General features: G+C 39.5%; 1 protein-coding gene across 36 annotated transcripts in view; it reads left to right on the top strand.

The window, feature by feature from the left end:
• ZBTB20 (zinc finger and BTB domain containing 20) overlaps positions 1 to 23,054 on the top strand; it is a 457,627-nt gene that overhangs the window by 73,422 nt on the left and 361,151 nt on the right. For 26 of the 36 annotated variants that reach the window (XR_014688574.1, XR_014688576.1, XR_014688577.1 and 23 more), the window contains one exon: positions 22,872 to 22,993. The gene's annotated coding sequence lies outside the window, so the exon portion shown is untranslated. The other 10 variants (XR_014688575.1, XR_014688579.1, XM_084506525.1 and 7 more) reach the window with 6 other exon arrangements.

Here is a 23,054-nt window from a genome sequence, read left to right as displayed (position 1 = left end):
CATATCTGCCACATTAAGATCTGCTCATCTCTGAGAGAAAGTCCATAATTTCTTTTCTTCATCCAGAGTTGTTCCCTGTGGAATGCTCTCTGGAATGATCGTAATAGAGCTCCCATCATTTTCCTTCATTTGTAATATCAGAACCTAATAGCAAATGTGCTAGGCTGCTAAGACGTTTTATCACAGAGGGATTTTTTAAAAAGAAGCTGAGCACACTTCACCAGTATCCTGGCATCTTCCTGGTATGTAAACAGACGGCTGGAGGGAAATTCAGCTGTCACATGACTCCTTACTTCTCAGTTGCAAATTTTGCTCCTCTGTGGGTCAATTCAGCAGTCTTCTGATAAAAATTCCTTGCTGAGCTGGGGCCTGAGAGAGAGAAAAGAGAGGCTGTTGCTGCTTTTTCCATTACTAGCAAGGGAAAAAATGGTTCCTTCTCATCAGCAAACCGTTTTAATGAGAGCTAGAGGGAGAGTGAAGCTATGAGTACAAGTGGGGGAGGAGGCTAAGAGAAAGCTGGAGACTACCATTTTGGTATGGATGAGGAGAGGAACTTAGTGAAATGCATCCAAATCAGAACAGGCTTTCCTTTTAATATAACGAAATTCAGTTACTTGTCTTTTGGCATATTAAACACTAATATGTATTGAGCAGAGAGACTCGCAGTCAATCCTTTAAAAGCTTTAAGAAATCAATGTGTCCATTGCTTCTCCTGTTTCCTATTTATCGCCTCGCATTTTCCTGTTTACTCTTATCCTTCCCCTACATGTTGTCTTCTCTAATGTTACCTTCTCTCACTGTTTTTCTTCTTTCTTTGTTTCCTGGTAGTGCTTTTCTTTTATGGCTAAATCCCTAAATTTCTTGGTTCGTCCTTACACAGGCAAAACCTCTGTTGAGGTCAGTCAAGCCAAGGATGTATCTTCCTATGTTTTGGTCTTTTCCTGTTAGCAGGTAGTTACATTATATCCATAGCAGACTATTTGTATTCTGGGACATACACTTCAGCCAATATAAGGCCATTTAGTTTACATTTGCTTCTAGATGAATTCAATTACTTCCAGTCCTTCTTTTGGAAGTTTGTTAGGCATGTGCATGCTGCTGTAACATGCCAATTCTAACGAGCAAGTGAAGAAAAAATATTTTTAGTCTAATAGATTACTACTTTTATTTTACCCTTTTAAAGACAAAGATGGGAATCCACTAGTTTAATGTTCAGTAAGATCTCAATGTTGAGTGTTTGGGGGGTATAAAGTGCTTAAAACAAAACAACTTAGGAGTAGAAGGGATAATTTTATATGGTAGGGAATACTGGAAGGGCAAGAAATGCAAATACAGGCAGGCCAAGATAGATTCGGTGAGATTTCCCATTTATTCCTTCCTTCAAACACACAGACAGTAACCCTCAATAACCTACTTGAGTTAATGAAAATTTTGATATATGTGAGAGGTTGATGCAAGTGATCATTGCTTTTATTGGATGTCTGAGTATCTGAGCCACCCTTGTTCTTTAAAGCCCCAAGCTACACCTTTTTGTGCTGGTCAGAAAGTAGGAAATGGCATTTCATCGGCGAAGAGTTTTATTTGGGTGCTAGGATTTTCCTGTTAAGGTTATTTCCTTCTACACTGAAATGCAGCATATACATTTTTTTAATACGAAGAGCATAAACTGTGAGTGTCAGGCTGTTGTTAGAGAGTAGTCAAAACCAACATGCAGTTGTCCATAATGAGTCCTGCACCCCGTTTCACCCTTTGCTGAAACAAAAAATGACCATCTTCTCTATAAGAAGATCCTAAAGCAGAGAATATTGGTGTCTGAGGCAAGGTTCTCAGTGTGGTGTCAGAAATCCAGTGCCCTTATTCCAACTGGCCATGGAAGTGTGGCTAGTTAGCTCTACAGGGCAGTGTGGCCTTGCAGGAGTAACAAACAAACAAACAAAGATGTGCACAACAAAACCCAAGCGCTAAAAAATGTAGATATGGAAAGACTAAGATAATGTTTTGAGTTCTCTTACTGCTGTCTCTCTGGACCTTGGAAAGAGGGCTGCCTTCCATCTTCTGATTTCTCTGCATACCACGGTGAGCATGACTCTGTGTAGCTGCCACTGTAGAACTCTTAGTAAGAGTTACAAATAAAAGTATAGGTGTATTTGGTTGGGCATGATGATCCTGAGGGTCTTTTCCGACCTAAATGATTCCATGATTCTGTGACTTTGAGTTGTGGGTATAACCTCAAGTATTTTTCAGTTTGCATCTCTGGCATGCTATTACTTTGTAGTAGAAAGCTTGCAGATGAATATGTGCTTACCCGCCTTCCCTTAGCATCCGCTGCTGGCTGTAGGACTGAGGATTCTCAGTTAAATGGATTTTTGTCTGCCCCAGTATGTGTTCTGTGTGTTAGATCATTGCATTTTGGATGCAATAGCTCATGGTGTTTTAAGGATATAGCACAACTACTAAACACCTTTGGATTAACAAATTTTAAGTATTTGAATCCGTTGGGGAAAATGAGAAATGGTGTCTCCTGTGTCAGGAACGACTACCAGTGACTTGTGGAATTGAAAAAAAAAAATAGATCCTAGTAGCTAGATGGCCATCAAACTGAGCTTAGAATGCCAAGTGACCCTTTCAGTTTGCATGCTGATCAGTGACTCTAAATGAGAAGTCTTTCCACCTCTGCCATGAGGTTATGAGACATGGTGGTGCAGTAATTAATGCCACTGTATCATTATTTTTTTTTGACTGCTACAGAAATATAGTATCAGATGCTCAGATGGCATCAGTTGGCTTAGCTCCACGGAAGGCAACAAAACGTGATGCCAACTTGTACCAGCTGAGGATCTGGCCCACAGTTAAAAGGAAGAAAGGACAGGCTGCCAATATGGCAGGGAACATATTGAGATTTATGGTAGTGACTTAATCGGTAAAAAGTTCTGTTTGAAGTAGTTTTTTCTCTACACATGCACATTAGTCACTGGAGCTGGAGACATTGGAAGCTCCAACATTACCTGTGGAATTCCACATTCCCACTCAATTGCCCTCATCCACAGACTGTCCTGTGAAACATCTGAGGGCATCCCACCTCATTCACCTTCTTCTTGTAGGCTTTGTCTTCATGGTTTTACCACAGGTTCAGGACCATTTATTTTATTTATTTATTTATTTTTTAAACTTATCTTCATTTGAATGACCTTATTTTTCCCCTTTTGCTTATATTTCTGGTGTTGCTTTTTTAATCATACCTGAAAGCGGAGGAAATTTCACTCGTTGCTGTTGTAACTCTTATCTAGCTGTCTTATTTGTATTAATACATTATATTAATCTTGATAAGAAAAATACAATCTAGTTTGCTGCCTTTGTATTCAAATATGTAGGTGTTTTGTTTTTTTTTTACTTGGAGATAAGGTGACTATCTAACAATGCTTGTAAATTTTTATCTGCTATAAATATGATACAATAATTGATAGAATTGATGGACAGAAATTCTGTTCTCTCTATTACAAAGTTAGTGAATGAAGCACTTATTAAAGATGATATGGCTGTAGAATCCCCCCAACTTTGTTCTCCTGCAGTAATGCAATTATTTTAGCATTTGCTTTGTAATGAGTGTTGTCTCTAAACTGGTGATTAATCAGTTCTGATCTCTTGGTTTTGATCATTACTGATGTCCAGAAAAGAATATTCTGGGGGCCTGGCAGTTTTCATACTTGGTCCCATCTGTAAGGTTGATTATTTGAGAATCTCTGGGACCCATTTTTGTAATATGAATTTAAGGGAAAAGCTCTCTTCTGCTCTAAAGCAGTTGTCGTAAAAAATATAACTAACTGATCATTGACTTGGAATTTGACCTACAATGTGTATGTCCAGCTGCTTTTGTATTATACCCTAAGAGCACATATTTAAGCAGACAAACTTTCAGAAGTAGAATTATTTAAATATCTAAAGCCTACGAAGTATGTTGAGTTTTCAACATGTAATGAATTTGCTCTTCTGCGCTCTAAAAGTACAGAAAAAAATAGTCATTAAAACATCTCCAGATGTAAAGCTCAGCTGCAGTTTTTAAGAAGTTTCAAAGGATGCTTTGAATGACAGTCAGTCTCTTACCAGGATATATTTTCTTGTACTTCAAAGTAAGAGTGAGTCGTCAGTGGCATCTGTGTCATGTAGGTACCGAAAATAATGTTGGGGAGGCAGGACACAAAGTTCCTGTTTTTCTCTTTGACTTTCCTAATTATTGTATATTCCAAAGAATGCAATGATACTTAAACCGAAAGATTGTTGCAGGTGTTAGAAAAAAAATACAGGGCCCAGTCCATTTCTTACTGAGGACAGTGAAAAAGATTCCTTGCTGCAAGTTAAAACTAAAAGCCTGTAGTATCTTCAAATGCAGAATACTATAGGTACGATAATTGTAGTTGATTCACTTAAACAGTACGTAGAAACACTTAAGCACAATGCAAAGTACTTACAAGAAAGGTATGACTTGTATTAACATATTGCAACAAACCTTTCAAGCAATACTTATTTCTGTATTCTCAGTATTTTTCAGAGATTCCAGTGCACTTTAAGAGTTGCCAAATGGAAATATATTTTCTAAAGAACCTCAGAGTTGTTATACAGAGTATCATTATCCCCATTTGATAGATGGGGAAACTGAACACAGAACAGTTAAGTAACTTTCTCAAGGTTGTAGGATAATTCATTGCCAAGCTGGGGATAGATTGTTTCTTGACATTGAGTGTTCCCTGCACTATTCCACTGCTTCTTGGTGTTAAAAAAAAAATAATAAAAAATGCTACAATACTTTCATGATACAATTTAAAGAAGAAGCTCAACTAGTTGTCTCATCTTTACAAGTCTCTTGAAAAAACACTTCTTTAGTTGAGCATCTTCATTTGCTGTCCCGACCCTGTATAAAAAATTGAGTTTTTATACAAGCACTCACACAGGAGAGGAAGACTGAATACCATCTTTGACTTCTCTGGGATTGCAGTGAAACAGAGAGGGCAGAATCTGGCTAAAAAATATCAAGTTGAAATTCTTATAAATGCACTTCAGCCTTCCAAATACTGTTTCCTGTGTATTGGACCAGAACAGAAGGTTAGTAGGAGATGGATGTCCCTGGTTATAAATAATTGTGACAACAACTAGCAGTACAGTGCACTTGAAAGAACAGTTAAGTCTTACTGCAAAACGAATCCTAACTACAAAAATGACAGCCTGCATGGTGCTGTGGATGGAGGGCAGCTTGTAGTGCTATTCAGAATAATAATGCTTGCTTATATGAGCTTAGAATATCCCTGAGTTTTGTAAATATCTTCTGGAAAGTAATCTGATGTTTCTCATTCTGGTATCATTCGTTAAATAATCACAACTGGTGTAAGAAGACCTAGTTAATGAGAAATCCTAAGTCAGGTTGTAGCATTTCTGGGGCAGGATATATAATCAATATTCTTTTAAAATTACAGTAGCTTTTACCTTACAGTGGAGTTGATGGTACACTTTGTGGTCTGGCTGGCACCAGTAAAGACTATGGTTAGTCCAGTTTTTTATTTTACTGAAGCCACTGCAGAGAAGGATACGTTCTTCTTTCAGACTCTTCTAAGCTTAGTTGAGGTTCACTGCCTTGATATAATTTGAAGGCAAAAGAGGGTAACTTCACCCTAAGATTGTTGCCAAAATACCGACTTCTGGCTTGTTCCACAATTTTTAGGATCCTTGCCTAGAGTTTGCAGTCTTTTGCATCACTTTGTCATTAAGCTTCATCAAACTGTGTAGTTAGCGGAATATATCTACTTCTTGAATGAAAAGGCAATTTCTTTAGAGAGCTTCATTCTTTTCTAGATGGGAGATGTTTCTATTGTCACCATCTCTTTACCACAGGGTCATGTTTATTTGCCACATAATGGGATGCATTGGCTACTGTCAGTATGATTCCTATATTGTCTTGTCAATAGGCACTTCATACTTCCACATCTTTCGAACTGGAGGTGCATTAGGGAGAATTAAAAGCTTGTCTGTATGTATGTCACCTGCAGATGCTATATCATCTCAGGCACAGAGAAGGAAAGATCACACCCTGCACTTAACATGGAGAAACACGAAGTAACTTGTGTTACTGTCTCAAGATCTTGGAACCAAGCATACGAATAAAGTTGAAGCGGTATTAAGTAAAATGTCTTCTTGGAACTTCATTACTGTGTATGCTTTCTGAAGTCTATGGAGACAAAACAGATAAGAAGCTTTAATGCCATTGATGTGTTTTTTTCTTTTTTCTTTGCTGAAAGAATTTTTTTACCAACTCAAGAAGAAAGTATCTTAAGAAAAGCTGACAAATGAGCCTGTGTTGAACATTTCCATAGAATTTGTAGTCTTATATTCCCCAGTCTCTTGTCTTTACTAAAATTGCCCATTGCTTATCTGATGGAAAATAAACCTAGGTCCCAGTTCGTGAACTAGGCTTCCAGTCAAGCATCTCATGCTCTTACTGTTGAGGCACAGTTCTGACAGCGGATAAACCACAACTCTGCCACGTTGGCTCTTTTCTGCTGGGGAATTTTTAACAACCAAGAGATTGTTTGGGTTGTTTAATGATGTTTCCACCACAGCCCCTGTAATATTCAAGATACCATGATGATTATTCTCCATCAGAGAAGCTCTGGTGGTTCGAGATTCTGTATCCTTCATTACTAGGAGATTCTGGGTCAAAATATATATCCCAGATAACAGTGTAAAGTGAGATAGCATATAAAAGGTTGGTAGACAGAGCTGGCCTTTCTGCCTGGTGGTTGTACAAGTGTTATCAGTCCACTGAATGGCAAAAGCATTGTAATGACCAATTCCAGTTCATGTTGAAGTGAAAACATCAAACCACTTAACACTGGGCTAGACACCTCCAGGCTCTACAAAGTTTAGCTAGCACCTAACACATGGCAATACCGTCCACAATAATTACATGCTACCAACAACTGTCTTGATGATCAGTTAGGCAGAGAGCAGTTGCTTTGCCCAGGGAAATTTAGATTAGATGCAAAATTGAATTTTTCATAAGGCCTTGTTTTTACCTAGCTATGAATGTTTCCTTAGCACAAGTGAAAACTTTACACATTTTAGCTCAAACTGTACTCTACTAAGCCTCCCACATTTATACCCATCTTCTTGGCAGTCATCCCAAAATATGTTTGGGTTGAGGCATTACACATTACATTTGGTGAAGCTTTAGCATTCCCTGTTGCTCACATCAATCCTTATTTCTGTTTGCTCTTGTAATTTACAGTTAATGAAAATTCTAAGTTTACCTTTGTTTTTGTTGGCGTCTGTACAAGAGAACCCTTTAGCCTTTTCAGCCTCCCATCCAAATGGAAAGCTGAATCCAAAAGGGAAGGTAAAGTCTATCTGAGCAGTTTTTCTTTAGACAGAAGCCCTTAGCATGCATGTCAGCATTACAACATTTTTGAACAAACAGTGCGAGAGCCTTGCTCAAGACTTGACCTGTGCTTGCTCTTGTGAGCAGCCTTGTAAGTAGCAGATAGAAACTAGACTAGTAGTTGATCATAACATTGGAGAGCCAGATCCTAATGACCTTAATCAGTTCCTGCTCTCTCCCAAGTCAGGCAAGCTACTGCCTGAAATTAACAGGAATTTGCCGGATTGTCAACATGGGAACATGGCTAAGAAACCCATACAGGTGACCTTAACAGAGTGTAGGCAATATTGACAAAACAAACTGTTCTGGAGTTATTGTAGAAAACTAACAAGCCTAGCAAAACTAACTATTAGAAATAATTTGTCTAATTTTGTCAGATTTTGGGGAAATACTTTTTCTGTCTACCTATGGTACCACTTATGCATTGAGCTGTGTACTCACAGTATTAGAGTGGTAAGCTGTGGGCTCTAATCATATGGTACATATCTAATCCCTATACACACACAAAATCAGATAATTGTGTTATATTATGCCTGTAAATACACTTATTTAACATACAGGCTTGAGCAATAAAAATTCATATACAGCTATAGAATTATTTTAAAAGTAAGCTTTAAAATGCACCTTTTTCATTTATTATTTGTTCTCATTATGAGTTCTGAAACATTATTGTTTACAATAAACCAAAATCTTTTCCAGGTGATAAATACTGACAAATTTAGGAAATTTTGTAAGCATGAGCTTTAAAGCATTTAAAAAACAAACAAACAAACAGATCTACACAAAGGCAAGCCCAACCAAGTCTTCCTTTATCTGCCCGCAGTGCTACGTATAAGCCATTTTTCTCATGCTATAAAAGTGTAGCTTTATCGGCAGGACCTCCGATTGCATTTTAAAACTTCATTTGCTGCTTTCTGGTTCTTCTTGTGTTGCCATTGCAGAGGCTGTGCTGCCTGACACGCTGGAGGACCAGGCATGGGAGAAAAGCACTGTTTGCACCTGTTTAAAATCTCCAGTGCTTTGTGTGGTTCCTGGGCAACAGGCAGGAATCCTGAAAAGCTAGGCTGCACTTGCTCAATTGTTGCTGGCAGCTGTGACTTTGAGAGAGCACATAGCAGCTCGTTAGCAGGTTGCTTGTGTTATGTGACATGCACTGAGCATGGCAAACTCTTAGCTGATCTCTCTTCCTTTGCTGCCTACGATCAAGGCTGGGTTGCCTGGGGTTGCAGACCTGGCCAAGGAAAGCATTATAGAGATGTAAGGTGAGTTTGTCATTGGTAAGGGGCAGGGAGGCGAGGCAAGTAGGAGTGAATCAATGTTTTCTGATTAGAAAAGGAGAACAGCAGCATAGGTTCTCTGCACCACTGAGTGCTAGTTTCTTCTTGCTGTCATGTTCTTTCAGTGTGAGTATGTCTGCAATGGTGCAACAGAAAAATGCAGGGGATAAGATGGATTGGAGAGTGAATGGGGGGTGTATGTGTGCGTGCACGCATCATACGTGCATTGCAGTGTGGCAGTACAAGATGATTTCCAGGGATAATTTTCAATTTTATTAGGAGCTTTAATTTCTGGGTCTTCTTTACTTTGAAGGATGGGAATCAAATCAATCTTTGCAACCTTGATCTTGGCCTACTTAGGCAGCATCTTAGCAGCCGATACAGTCAGACTGCGTGTCTGACTGGCAAATTGAGACCATTTCATTTTCATACCTACTCAGTTTGTGCCTATTGGCTCAAATTAAATATCTGTGTGCTCTTCTATAAGGGACTGAGTATGTTATAAATCCATTTAAACCAACAGAAAAGCTATAGCATTGCTGTGATCTTTTTAAATTTTCACCATGAGACAGAAACAGATCTGCCATTGTCGTGAGACTCTACTTTATATTGGTTAGCCCAAGAGGAGTGATCTATAGTCCAGTCTCTTCCTCATATTTGTATCAGAGATCTCTTTTCTGCAGCTCTAGAAAATCTCCTTGAGTCACACAGTGCAAATGTTGACAGTAGAAGTCATTAACCTAAGATGAAGAAAAAGTGAAAGGAAATCTGCCTACAAAGCAAATTAGATACGCTCCTGAAAGAAATCCATCCAGGGCTGTTTAACGCAAAGGTAGGAATATAATCACTTGCTCAGAAAATCTGTAACCAGCAGTTTGCCAGCAACTGGAAAGGTTTAGTGGAGGGCAGCAAGACCTCTGATTTGCTCCATCCACAGATTCTTTCTGACATTAACTGCCTTGGCTAGTGTCAGGGTTGTGCTGTCCATATGGTCTGGAAGAAGAGGTTATGTGGACATGGTAGATTTTCAGTTGAGTAATGCTCCAGATGCACGCTCTGATGCTTGTGTATTGTTGTTGACTTCCTAAGCTGACTAAAACAAAGTACTCATCGTTAGGTACCAAGGGTACTTAACACATTATCACATTTACACGTGATAAAATGAATAGGAAACAGAGTATGCCATGAACTTGCACATTCAGCACATGGGTCCCTTAATTTATTTTGTGTCTTAAAGGAGGGGTTTTTATTTCCTCAACTAGGAAATGGGGATAATTGGTGTTTGTATCTCATATTGCTATATGAAAGCAGCATAATGTAAAATTACTTTTCATAATCTTCTTGTGATATCTGCTGTCACTTTCTTTTTGGTCTTAAACTTGTGTTAACGTTTATTTCATCACAGAGGGCCTTCAGAATTCAGTAGCTGGCATTAGTTTGGCTATCCAATAATGGAATAAGCTGAAAATATGTATTTAGGTCTGTGCACATTTTTAGTGTCTTTTGTCATGCAGGCAGGAAACTAGACCACAGTAATGTTGCTAGCAACTTGCAAAATGACATCACTTTAGTCAGGATACAGTTTTCATTTGAGGACATTTGAATAAATATGGTATTTTTCTTTAGGAAAGTACTCGTGATCCCTTTGGTTGGCCTTGTTTAGTCCCCTCTTGATACCATCTCCTCACTGGAGTGAGAGAATTCTAGGCTGCCACCTCCCTTGCAGGTACAGGGAACACACAAATTTGACAAATGCCTCCTCAGTCCTGCTCTACCATTCTTAAAATTCACAGAAATGAGATCTGTAGGACTTCTGTTAGTGTAGAACATGCTGTTAGCTCGTAATAACAACTGTGCTGCACAGCACACACTACGGGTTGGGTATTTATGAAATACATGATAATAGGTGTTGCATTTTTATGTAGTGATTCATTTTATGTAGACTGTATAACACCCACTCACAAATAAAATGCAATAGAAAAATGGGCATTCAAATGTTAAAGGTATGACTTAAAATCTCACAACCAAGGACAATGAAGTTGGGAAACTCATTCTGTTTTTAAATCAGACTGTTTTCTTAGGTATTTCAGCACATGTAGTCAAAAGGACAGACCCCCACTAAGAGGATTACGTGAGCTGCTATTTGTAGATACAGTAAGATAGTTGGATATAGTATCATCAAATTTTAGTAGAGATATGTTTGACAAGAGTCTCTTTTTAATTTCTTATTTGGGACCCCCATGGTTTAATTCATTCGGTAAATTACTCTCACCTCCTTAACATCCTCAGGTGCTGACAGCCTGCAAAATAAAACGTCCCCTGTCTCAGGATGGCATACTTGCTTTGTTACTATTTAGTATATCTGCATTCATCTGCCATGCCAGATCTTTCACCATTTCCTAATGAACAGAATTGCAGCAGGAAGCTGTGCTTGTGTGGGAGCTTTGCCATGCAAGAACAGCATGGATTATTCAGAAGTATCAGCAAGTCTCCTTTCCTGTAGCCTCTCTGGTCAGAATTCAGCACTACCAAATACACCTTGAACAAGTTGGGGTGACGGCAGGTAACTGAGGTGGATGCAGTATCAGCTCAGGAGAACCTGAAGAGTTTTAGTGACTTTGACTTGGACCACACCTGAACATGTTTTTAGAGGGAGGAGAGAGGGGATAAAAGTCCATCTGTATGGCAGTGAGCAGAACCTGTCCTTTCACTCTGGAGTCAGCCATTTTGTTTTTGGCCTTGTTTTGGCTGCAGTTTCCACATGTCCAGAGAGGGGAATGCAAAGGCTCTTCAGAGGCTACTGTTCATTCTATTCTATAGTTTGACCATCCGAACAGGTAGTCGGTGACACCTTTTGTTATACTTGTGGTCCTTAAGATTGGTCAGAGCCTAGTAAAAGTCCACTTGAGCACTTGCTAGCCGTCTTTGACTCCTGCCTTTTGGGGTGGCTTGTTAATATATTTCAAGTGGAAGAAGAGGAAAAGCAGAGGGGCCAAAGAGGTATGCAAAAATATTTAATAAAGCTACATTGACAGATGATATATAACATATATAACAAAGGCAGGTAGAAGCTGAACTTTCCTTCTGAAGTGCAGAGCCCTCCCTTACCAGGCTCCCAAGTTGCCAGCCTGTTTCACCACTGAACTTCCTCATCGGCTTTCCAGAGCACGTACAGCACTACATAGCGTTATTATTCCACTCTTCAGTGTGTGTAGTTACAGGTTGTCTATTTTGCCTTGTCACTGAGGGTCACGTCTTCCAGAGTCCATGCCTGACTGCACTATCATGGCTTTAAAAGAGAACGTAGTCGAAGCAAACATTGGGGCACTCAAATTTTTCTTCTGTTACAAGAATGATGCAATGATAATGCCCAGGATAAATTTCGTGGTGTTTGCTATGTTTATGTTCTGCACATTGTTACCCTGTTGATCTACACAGAAACTTCACAGCAAAAAGTTCTGCTAAAAAAAAATCAGACACTTAGAAAACAGATTTGCATGGGATAATTTTCTTGTTCCTCCACTTTTGGCTTCAGACTCTTTATATATATTTTTTTTAATCCGCTTTTTGGTGTCAGCTCAACTAAATTGACAATTATCCCAGAAAGGGTGAGGCTAATTGTCCTAATTAATACAAGAGGGCCCAGGTGGGGATTGTTGGAGCTCGAGACCAGTCAGGTGGTATGGGCAAAAAGCCCTCCAACGGTTGAGACCTGCTATCATAATGGAGAAGCTGGTGATACTGAAGCCTGTAATGCTCTTGTGGTATGGTTTTATGTCTTTGATTTCTGCTTGGGTTGTTGCATAATGTATGTTTGAGCTGTGGGTTTACATTTATTACAGATGTGTGAGGGAGAGAGGTTACAATAAAGAAAAAGCTTTCTTTCAAAGGAAAAAAAAAAACAAAACACGTTAGTTTAGTGTTGTAGTGCTTGTTGATCTTGAAATAGTCAGCAGCAGACTTCTGAACTGTGGAAGGATATACTAGGTTCACCTATCAGTTGGAGATGTGGGGGAGAGTTACTAGCTGAAAACTTACTTGAAAAGGAGAACAGAATTGTGTTGTGCTTCTCCTATGCTGTAGCTATAAAACAACAGCTTTGACGATTCTTCACAAGGTATGTGAAGAGAAAATCTTTCTTTAACAGGAATTTGTTCACACAAATGGTTAATGCAGACTTGAAATTCTTTGAAGGTTTAGTTTTTGTGTAGGGGGAATGGCAGAATATTATACTTTTCTAACAAGCATATATCATTTCATTGAGATTTACGTTGCTCCTTGATCATCCTTCTCCATTCTTGAACTACCTTTATGTACGTAGCTGTCACTGAAGACTCCTGTTTGCTCCCTCGCATCTGACAAAGATTCTGAACAGGGTAGAGTCTGGTTGTTGACTTTAAGAGTAGATTTTAGCCCAATTTACACAGATAAGAATTGGCATGTTATCCTACCCCAAGTGTCTGTTCAGTGAAAAACATGCAATTCTCTGTTTCTCCTATTATTTTGTTTGCCAGCAACCTGGCAAGCAAAGCTCTTTTCAAGTCCTGACCTGGCTGATGGCTATTTGAGGGCATAGAAAAAGGAGAAATAAATAGCAATTAGACTTGCTCAAAAACACTCAATACGTAAGGATTTAGAGTAATATTACGGCAATTCATTATCATGTTCAAGGATCCTGTTGAACTAACCACTGCACCTTTTCTATAACTGTGGGGTAAAGGCCATGATCTTCGTATTTGTCCATGGGGAAAAAGATTTTTTCAATCCAGGCAATATGACTGTTAAAACACATAGGAATAGGTCAAGCAGTGCCTGCTATGTGGTCCTATAGCCACAAGAGTCTTTTTTTCCCTTCATGGTGATCTGGCTGTAGCATTGTTGTGTGTAACTTATGCTGATGTTAAAAGGAGTATGACTTGTACACATCTTGCACATCAGTTGTACTGTCTTAAAAAAAAATATTTTTTTTCTCTTTCTTTTCCCCCTTCCTTTGAAGTTTTAAGGCAGAACTTGCTGGTGACCCACTTTTGTTAACAGTTCTCTTAACTCACCCCTGTACTCGCTTATACTTTTTTTTTTTTTTTTTTTCCCTCTTCCACCCACTGTCTGTCTAGCCTGGTTTAAAATTTTTATATATGTACTTTTAAAAAATTGATTAGTTGGAGAGCTGCCCGTTCTTCTGCACTGTATAATAAGGATTTAAAAACTGCACACTGAATTCTGTATAGTGTAATTAAAACTGACCCAGATTTGGACCTGAGAACACCAGGACTTAGCCAAACTTGCCATGAGCTGAGTTCTGATGGCAGATGGGAGCTAATGAGGACACACTACACTCCAGAATTTCCCAGCTGCTTGGCCCCTTTTTGTACAAACAAGGTTTGGAGTGAAGTCCCAATCCCAAGAGCATGTTCGAGCAAATGTACTGCACCCAGTGTTTTGGGAAACAAGGCAGTGCTGTCAGGCTGTTTCAGGAAAATGTTAAGGCATCCTTTCCAAAGGGCTTTTGCTGTGTATTCCAGTGTTCTGCATCTGCTATCTTCCAGCTTCCATCTTATCCTAGACTGTGTACGTCCATGTGCTTCAGTCTGTGCCTGAATTTCCTCTCCTGAATTCAACTGGGGGGATTTCCACCTTAATTTAATGTCAGAATCCCAAAGAACTGGGTCTTGCTTCAACCTGTGGTTCTCTTCAGTGGATTCAATGTCCTGGGACTGTTCAGGCAGATGTAATTGAATCGGTTTGAAGCAGCTGTAGCTGGCATCATGTGGTCTCAGATTGCTAGCACCTGCTTGGGTGGTTGTGTTCTTTTTTGGTGTGTGTGGTTTTTGTGTGTGTGTATGTTTGTTTGTTTGTTTTCCTCTCCCCATAACTCACTAGAGGGGAAGTAGTGCCAAAACCAGCATTGGTCTTGCAGCTGATAAAGCATTCCTGGTCTATATCCCGTTTCCCTTCTAGCCTGTCCACCTCATTACTGGTGCCTGCAGTAATGTTGGTGGCAGTGAGCAGAAACAGGTTTGTGCTTCTCCTCCAACTGCCTCCCTCGCCTTCAAGCCAATGAATACCCTGCCAATACAGACTCTTCTTCATAAGCAGTAAGACTTAATCGTGCTCAGGTGTGCAGAGTGTCTGTGCACTCCTTAGAAAATTGGGCAGCCTGTGGCTTGCTGTATCAGATGCACACATCAAATTTATCTACCGCTTAGTCCAACAGTAACTGCTGGCACAGGGAAGTTACTGTTCGTGTCTAACAAATGACCAAATAGTCCGGGGATGTGCTTTTCAATATTTCTGTTCCCTTCCTACAGTGTAGTGTCAGTAGGTTTTGGTTACTGTGTTGCTGCTACAATCTAAGTTTTAATAGGGTAAGATTTCAAAGGGGACTGTGAGTCACTTGGTTGCCTTCCTGTATCATGTGATTTATCATAAAGTTCAAATTAAACACGATGGTACACTTGGTCAAATACAGTAACAACACACAGTGGTGTGGTTTTCAATATGATATTGCAAGATGGCATATTGAAACATTAATTTTTGTAATATATCCCTCCACTGACTTCCCCTCACTTTGTGCATAAAGTTTATGTGCCTCTCTCTCCTTTTTTCTTAACTCCCTGCAGCCCTGCTTGAGTGGTAAGGGCTTTACCTGGATTCTTAATTCCAGCTGTTTTTTGTCTTCCCTGTTTTTCCCACACCTTGATTCTTGCTCTCTTCCTTCTCTACTTCAGTTTCTGTTTGAAGACTGCAGTTCTGCACTTCGTCTTGAAAGGTGCTGCTCCACTGTGGGGTCCTGATAGTATGAGGAGAGTATTTCCTAATACAAGGGTGATTTTGAAATCTTATTTTGTTTCTTTGGGTGTCAATATTTGGGTAGGCTTTTGTATTGCAGAAAGTATTAGCCTACTCTAGTATCTCCTGCCTTTCTCTTTTTTCCCCCCACCTGTTGGGTGTTACCACTTTTTACTAGGGCTTGGATACATGGTCATGCCCGCCTTAAAATCTGCTATTGTATGCAGTTAGAAGTCAAAAGTTGTTCTTTTCTCTCCTTTTAACCTATATCTCTTATTTATATCAAATATAAATAGATGATGTGGTTTCTGTGATCTAAGCCAAGTCTTTCCTCCCTTGGAATAATTTCTGATGCTGAAGCATCAATCTGCAGGTCCCTTTGTTTTGGCAAGCTGGGGCATCGAAGGGTCTAGCAGCAACTTCTTTATGGTTAGATATACACTTCCCTTTCAGCAGAAGTGAAAAGCCAGTTGAAATGTATAGCATGAATTGTTTCCACCCTTTCAATAACTGTATTGCAGAGCAGTTGCTCTTTATTTCTACAGGGTGGAATACTACTGTTTTAGATGTAGTAAAATTTGCTTTCAGGTTGCTTGGTGTGCTTAGGTACACGTCGTACATAATGGTTCATCAGTGTCTGTGATGCTGCTAAACAGTTTTGATAATTGTCTAACAGAGATGCAGAAGATGAAAACCAGTATTCCAATCAACCCGGAATCACTCTGACAGAGCCAGTAAGGTCATGTCATCACTTGATTTTTCTCATGTGCTGTAGCGATCTGTAGTGGGGCTTGCTTTTTTTTTTGTTTGTACCTGTGCTCCCACCTCCTTACTGCCTTCTGGTTACTGTCTTAAAAAAAAAAAAAAAAAAAAAGTCTACTAATAAAAACATCCGTTCGTAGTGATAGCACTTACAGCTCTTTGTAGCCTGGAAGTGCTGCGACTACAAATGCTATCTACTGAACATGTCAGCCCGCAATTGTAAGAGGGGAAGTTAGTAATTTCCTAATTTAAGCATTAGTAAGGACAGTGGCCCTCAAGTTTTGGGAATATTGCTGTAAAGCGTTTTTGCTACAAGCAGCAACACTTACTTATTCTTCATTATTTTATTCAGAGCATGGAGTATTTATCGCTTTCAGATGTTTTTGGTGCCCAGCGTTCTTGTTAAGATCAGTAGGAATATGGAAGGGAAACTGTTCTTGAGACCGCAGTGAATATAGCACCCGTGGATATCTAAATAAAGAGCAACAGCAAATCAGAAAAGTGTTGTTTGTATGCAAAAATACTTGCTATTGGAGGGGGGGGAGGGAAGGAGAGGACAAGCAAAGAGTAAGTATGCAAGCGTCTATCTTAGGATTTCTTGGTGTCTTTTGTAGCCAGCCAGAACAAGAAAGCATCTGCCACTCTTATGGTTGTCTTGAAAATATATATAGTTTTAGGTCAGTAGCTATTGCTAGCTGATATCTTATATTCCCAGAATGTTTTTTTCTTGTACTGAAGTTTACTTAGAAATGTAGGCGCTAAATAATTGTGAATTCTACACTAAGTACAAAAGGTACTAGAAAACCAACAGGCTTTATATGAGGTCTGTGTGGCAAAACTGAAGAGAAAAATAGAGTTTTTTTTTTTTTTTTCATCCTGGTTATATGAGTTGTAAATTAAGTTGTGTGTATATAGTGCTAAACCATCTTTTTTTTTTTTTTTTAAATAACTTTAATTTTAAGGTATCAGTTTAGAGATTGCACATCCTTTACTCGGATACAGTTGACTGATCGGTTTTATGCCATGCATGCTAGCTTTTTGTGCTTATGGAGTAAATCACCTTAAAAACTAAGATATATTAGTGAGTAGCACAGGAGTGTGACAGAAAGGACAACAAAGGAAGTTAATAAATTGATAATGAAGTGGGATTATAGAGGATTGAGCATGGATATTAGAACCATTTCAGACATACTTTTTAATCACTACGACTCTGCTCTGATTCTGTCTAGTGGGTTTCTAGTGGCACCACCCTGAAATGTATTGTTGAGTTTTTGGAAAAAGACCACTTGACTTTGTCACTTATTGGCAAGCATGTCTGCATCCTTGATAGAGGCCGGGAGGTTAAATGGATGATAGAGACAGGATTCTTCTGTTAGCCATGCAGTTGGTCCCTCTGGAAGAGTCTTAAAATACATTGACAAAAATATTTTGAAAACTTGCAGTACCGCGTCTGATCTATGAACAAAGCCTTTATTTTGTGGGCTTGTCATTCCATCACTGAACTCATAAACGTATGAAATCAAGCAGTCGGTGACTGATTTAACACTGGAGTGAATATAAAAGGTAGCGTATCGTGCTTCTAACTAACAAATGAAAGTGTGTAAGACAGTCAAACTAACACCAGGTACAGAGGAGGAAATGCTGAGAAAAGGGAATTGGCTCTTAATCTCAGGGAGTGCTGCTGAGAAGAAACCCAGGCCTGATTATCTCAGGTTAACCAAGAGTTCCTTGACAGAAGAGTGAATTATGTTGTACCCAGCATGTAACTCTTGGGTGCTTCCCAAAGCTTCAGCCGCTTTTCCCGAAATACTGTGCTCGACAACTGGACAGAAGGCTATGCCGAATTAAATTTTATTGTTCTGGTGTTCTCCATCCATTTGCAATGCACGTAATCAGGAATTCAGCTATGTCCCAAGAAACCCGTTTAACTTAATGAGAGCAAATGGCAATGGGTGTTCCTTACTTGGGACAGCAGTGCCAACATTTCTGCTTAATTGGGACATATTTGGCTGTTTCCAGTGCTTCAAGTGGTTTTTAAACAGGTGTTTAATGGGTGCTGAGTTCTGAACTCTGCCCTTTTAATATAGAAGTTGCCAAATAAAGATCAAGAGAAATAAAAAGATCTAATGCAGGATAAATATCTTTTATCTTTGTATATTTATTTAGCATAATCTTTACCTTAACTTGAATCACGGGTGGATGGGGAGGTGTTTCTTCTCATAATTGAGAAAGTCCATTAAATAGAACAACAGGATGTCTAACAGGGTGTCCTAATTAAAATTACCCTGTAATTTGAACAAAACATTCATTTGTATGTAGCTAAGGTTGACCTAAAACCCATCTAAATCAGGAAAATTATTATACACTTTTTTTTCCTGCTGAAAATGAAACTTAGCATTCTGCCACAAAACAGCATGATTCTGTTATTATGTAGTATTGAAGATTAAGGGTTTTCTCTTCAGTGTTTTTTAAAAAAATAAATCATGTTTTGAGGAAAATTTTAAAATAGGTTTCTGTACTATCCCCTTCCTCTGATAGTATTCATCCATGGTTGTGTTTGTGCAGGCTTTTGAAAGCAGACCCAATGCTGTTCAGTGCATGCTGTAAGCCTTTGGTCGTGGCCAGTGTTCTCGTGAACTAATAAGCAACTGAGATAGCAGCTGCTTTGCAGGACTGATTGGCTTGGGCTTGACTTTGGTATCTGTGAATACACAGTTTCTGACTTGCTTGGTGTGCAAGCTGGGTAATTTTGTTATCTCAGGGTGTGTGGGCCTGCATACATAATTTACGCTCTATACACAACTGGATAGATTTTACTTCTGTGTGTGTAAAAATGACCTATTCATGCTCTAGCTATCGTGTTTCAAAATGCTGCTGTGGCAAATTGTATTTAATAAAATTTATCAAGTCAAAGTGAATGTTTGGAAGAATTTCTAGCTTCTGAAATATTGTTTGTGTTTAGAAGGGAATTCTCAGCATCTTTATCTTGACAGAATTGTACAAGCTGCAACTTGTTGCTACTCAGGCACAAGCTGGTGGAATCTTTTGTGCTCTGCCTCTGGTTCTCCCCACTTTGCAGGCAGGTGGGGAAGGGGGAGGATTTTCAAAAGCTTGTGAAGCTGGTCTGAATGTGCTGCTGATGGATTCAGCTAGAACTGCTTCACTGTGGTTTCAGTGGAAAGAGAATCACACCATTGTTCCTTTTGATAATCCCACCCATAATGTGTAACGCAAAACGTAATGAGACAGCTATGTGCAAAAAAAGTGGAAATTCATAAATGCCAGAACTTAATTAGGTACAAGAGGGGCTACTTTTCACTGAATTATTCTTCTGCTTACACCAACTTTATACTTTCATCTCTCTGCTTCAGTGGAGTATGTAACAACAAAAGAAAGGGAAAAATTGGATGAACAGTTTGCAGTTTGTTTCACCTACTTTTAGTTCCAAGAAGAATTGTTAGAGTGAAGATAAAATTTGAGGCTAGTGTTGTGGTAATATACTACTTAAACCAATCAAGAACCCTCGAATAGGAAGTATTCAAATATTGGCATCATTTAAAATCCTTAGGTTCTCCTCATTGTTTTAATGACCGTCAAAGCTGATGTAGGCACTGTTGTAAGTTGGAGAATGTAATTCATTTAATCAAACAATTGTGATGATGAGCTAATGATACTGTTGCAATTAGGTGTTAATTACAAGTATTTACTGAAGTATTTTATAGATGTATGCATATACATACATTAATGTGTATGCATGTCTTCCAGTGGACCATTGTTTTATAGAAAGAAATATTCAGAAACACTATAGCAAGAATGTATGCCTGATTGGGTTGTACTGTTATCGGGAAGCCATATCCTATGGGCAGCTGAAAGAAAACAGCAGTCTCCTGTTGGTAAACCAGCCAAGCTATCATATTGGTCACATAACTTGAACATGTATAAAATTGTGTGACAACCTGTGCATCTGTTCGTGACTGATAGGGTAACTACAGATCTCTTCAGAGCATATATAACGCTGCAATAAAAATAATTAGTTGTGTGGATGCCGTTGCTTCAGAATTGCGTGTGCTGTTATATAACGCTGCATAAGAAGGTATTATTTCATTGTTGTGGAAGGAAAAAAAGCTGCCAGTTCTGATGTCTGAAGGGTATTCTGCCCTTGAGGCCTGGTTGCAATTGAGGTATGAAAATTCTGACTGACTCTGGTACTGAAAAGGTTGGTATTGGTTGTTGAACTAATGATCAGGTATCCACACTGTTCCTTTTAGTTTTCTTAGCCACTGTAATTTCCAAGATGATGAATCATCTGTGGATTGTAACTGGCTAGTCAAGTTGTTCATTAGTGACTCCTCCTGAAGAAATTGTGGATGATGGTGTTGGGTGATTACTTGTTGCCCTAGGATCTCTCTCACGTAGGGTTTAAATTATTTTATTTTTTGTTACCCATGAAGCAAACAAGCTAAAGGAGTAGATTTGGACTGCAACGTCATCTGTATTCACCTGAAATCCAGATTTATATTCCACAATTGCTAGGGCAGAGTGACTTCAGAAATGGTGTTAGAAAGCTTAGATTCCACTCTGGCTGGAATTAACGGTTGTGCACTGAGAAAGTAGCAAGAGATGCTTAATATCATAACTGCAGAGATGAAAAAGAAAATTCCTGCTCTCTATTTCCAAATGTATTTTCTGAAGTCCTTGAAGGATTTCCAGGAGCTTCTGGATGTCCTAGTAACAGTGGTTCTTAATTGTGCGCTTTATCATTTGCCGTTGGCAAGAAAGCTCAATTCTTTCCTTTTGAATGTGGGACCTTGCCTTATTGCCTCAGGGAAGCATTACTGTAATGCATGTCACTTGAGGCTAATTCAATCTGCCACTTGGAAATTGCCCCTGGTGCAGATTGTAGCAGTGCACCATTATCTCAAGCTATTTTTCATCAAAAGCACACTGCATCTGTTCTGCATGATCTGTATAGCCCGTCAGTTTATTTTAGGTTAGCATGTGAGGTGGTGGCATTTTTTTCTACCTGTAAAGCCGTGATTGCTTTGGTTTCCAGCAATGTGATAGGAGCCTTTCTTCCACACCATACCAAAGCAGCCCTGGACTTCTCAAGACGAAGGTACGCAGAAGCTTAAACTGATTGACATCAAGGCCTCTCTTGTGCCTTCACTTGTACAGTCCTGCTGCCTCCTTAGCTCTAACCCCAAAATGTCATGACTGGATGTTGAGCTGTGGCTGGAGGTTGATTTGGATGGAAACATGAAAAAGGAACATTCATTCAGCTGAAAGCCCCCTGAACCAGTTACCCAGTTCTGGCTCAAGGATGGGGTCAGGCCCATGTGTCCAGGAGAGAAAAAAAATGAGAGGGAAGGCTGAGATTGTTGCAGCTGCTATTTAAATTAGCTCAGATTGCAGTGGAACAACACTGGTAAGGTTCTGGAAATCATAACCCAATGGTTTCAGCAATGTAAGCCATGAGTACAGGATATGAAAGTTAAAGGAACTTTGGCTTTGGAATTTACTTTCTTTGCTGTTTGCTAAAACCAGCATTTTGGTATGCATCAGAACTTCTGAAGATCACACACCTCAACCTTTCCATCCTTGAAAAAGGGAAAATGATTTGAAGGCTTGATTAATTTCTTTTATTGGGTTTGGTTGCTCTATGCCATTAGAAGATGAACAGGCAGGAGGAAGCAGTAGGCTTTTCTTTTTTTGTAAGCAGTAGGGAGTTTTCCCCTTTGAAAAACAGCTAAAACTTCATTAACATTTCAGCCAGCTTTAAATTAAAATTTGTGTCTGCAAATAATCTATAACGTATTTTGAGTGCCAGTGAGGCACATCAGGGAAGCATCAGTACGAGTTTCCTCTATGTACAGCTCGCAACGCAGATCCTCCATCTTCTGTCACGGTGTCCCTGTGCTGAGAACGGGTCTGAGAACGCCTGCCATGTTAACCCTTCTGCTGGGCCTGTAAAACCGTGGCTGGGACAAAATGAACCAAGCAGATGAGTGCTGAATGCTAAATACCACACCTGCTTGGTAAACAAGCTGGCTTGGCCTAGTACTTGTTACCATGCCTTGCTCCAGTAGATTTCAATAGGGCTGCCTGCACTGGAAAGGGCTACACCTGCCGTGTTTCTGTAGGACAGGTTCATATAATGTGCCTAATGGGTTCTTCTCTTCTGCCCCGTCCTTCTACTATTGAATGTCAGTATTTTGCCTTTCCAAAAGCAGGCATTGCTTGGCCTGCTGAGCACAAGTCCTTGAGTATGTTGCTGAGGAGAGTTGGGCAGCGATGCTAGCTGCTGTGTAGGCTGCAACAAATGGCAAACTACTGTGCTTTGCTGGGTTTCACACGTTTGAGGGGACATGGAAATGTGCAGCATGCAGCCTGAAATCATGCTTTATTTTTTTTCTGTGAAACTTTTATGTCGCTTGCTTCCACATGGAATAGAATTGCAGCTATTCTCTGCAATTGGTACCCTCACTGTAAAGCCTGTGGAGAAAAAGCTTTTGCTGATGTATTGTGCTCTTGGTAGGGCCTGTATTGGAGCTTCTGCCAACTGTTTCTAAAGGTTTTTGCCTTTGTGACATCTTAAAGATCTTTTTCTCTTCTTCTTCCAGGGAACTAGGGGGCTTGATACATCCCTTGCATCCTGCATTTACTCTGACCACAGTCCCTCCCTGTTCTCACAAGTGGAGCTCTGCCCTGCTTCCCTTCCTGTTGATTCCCAGTCAGCTACATGGTAAGTTTTCATTATCTCTCTACTTGTTGCCACAAGGTAAAATTCTGGCAGACTCTCTCTA

This window comes from Aythya ferina, assembly GCF_964211825.1.
Source record: "Aythya ferina genome assembly, chromosome: 1".
Classification (NCBI taxonomy): Eukaryota; Metazoa; Chordata; class Aves; order Anseriformes; family Anatidae; genus Aythya; species Aythya ferina.
This window is presented reverse-complemented; position numbering and strand designations above follow the sequence as displayed.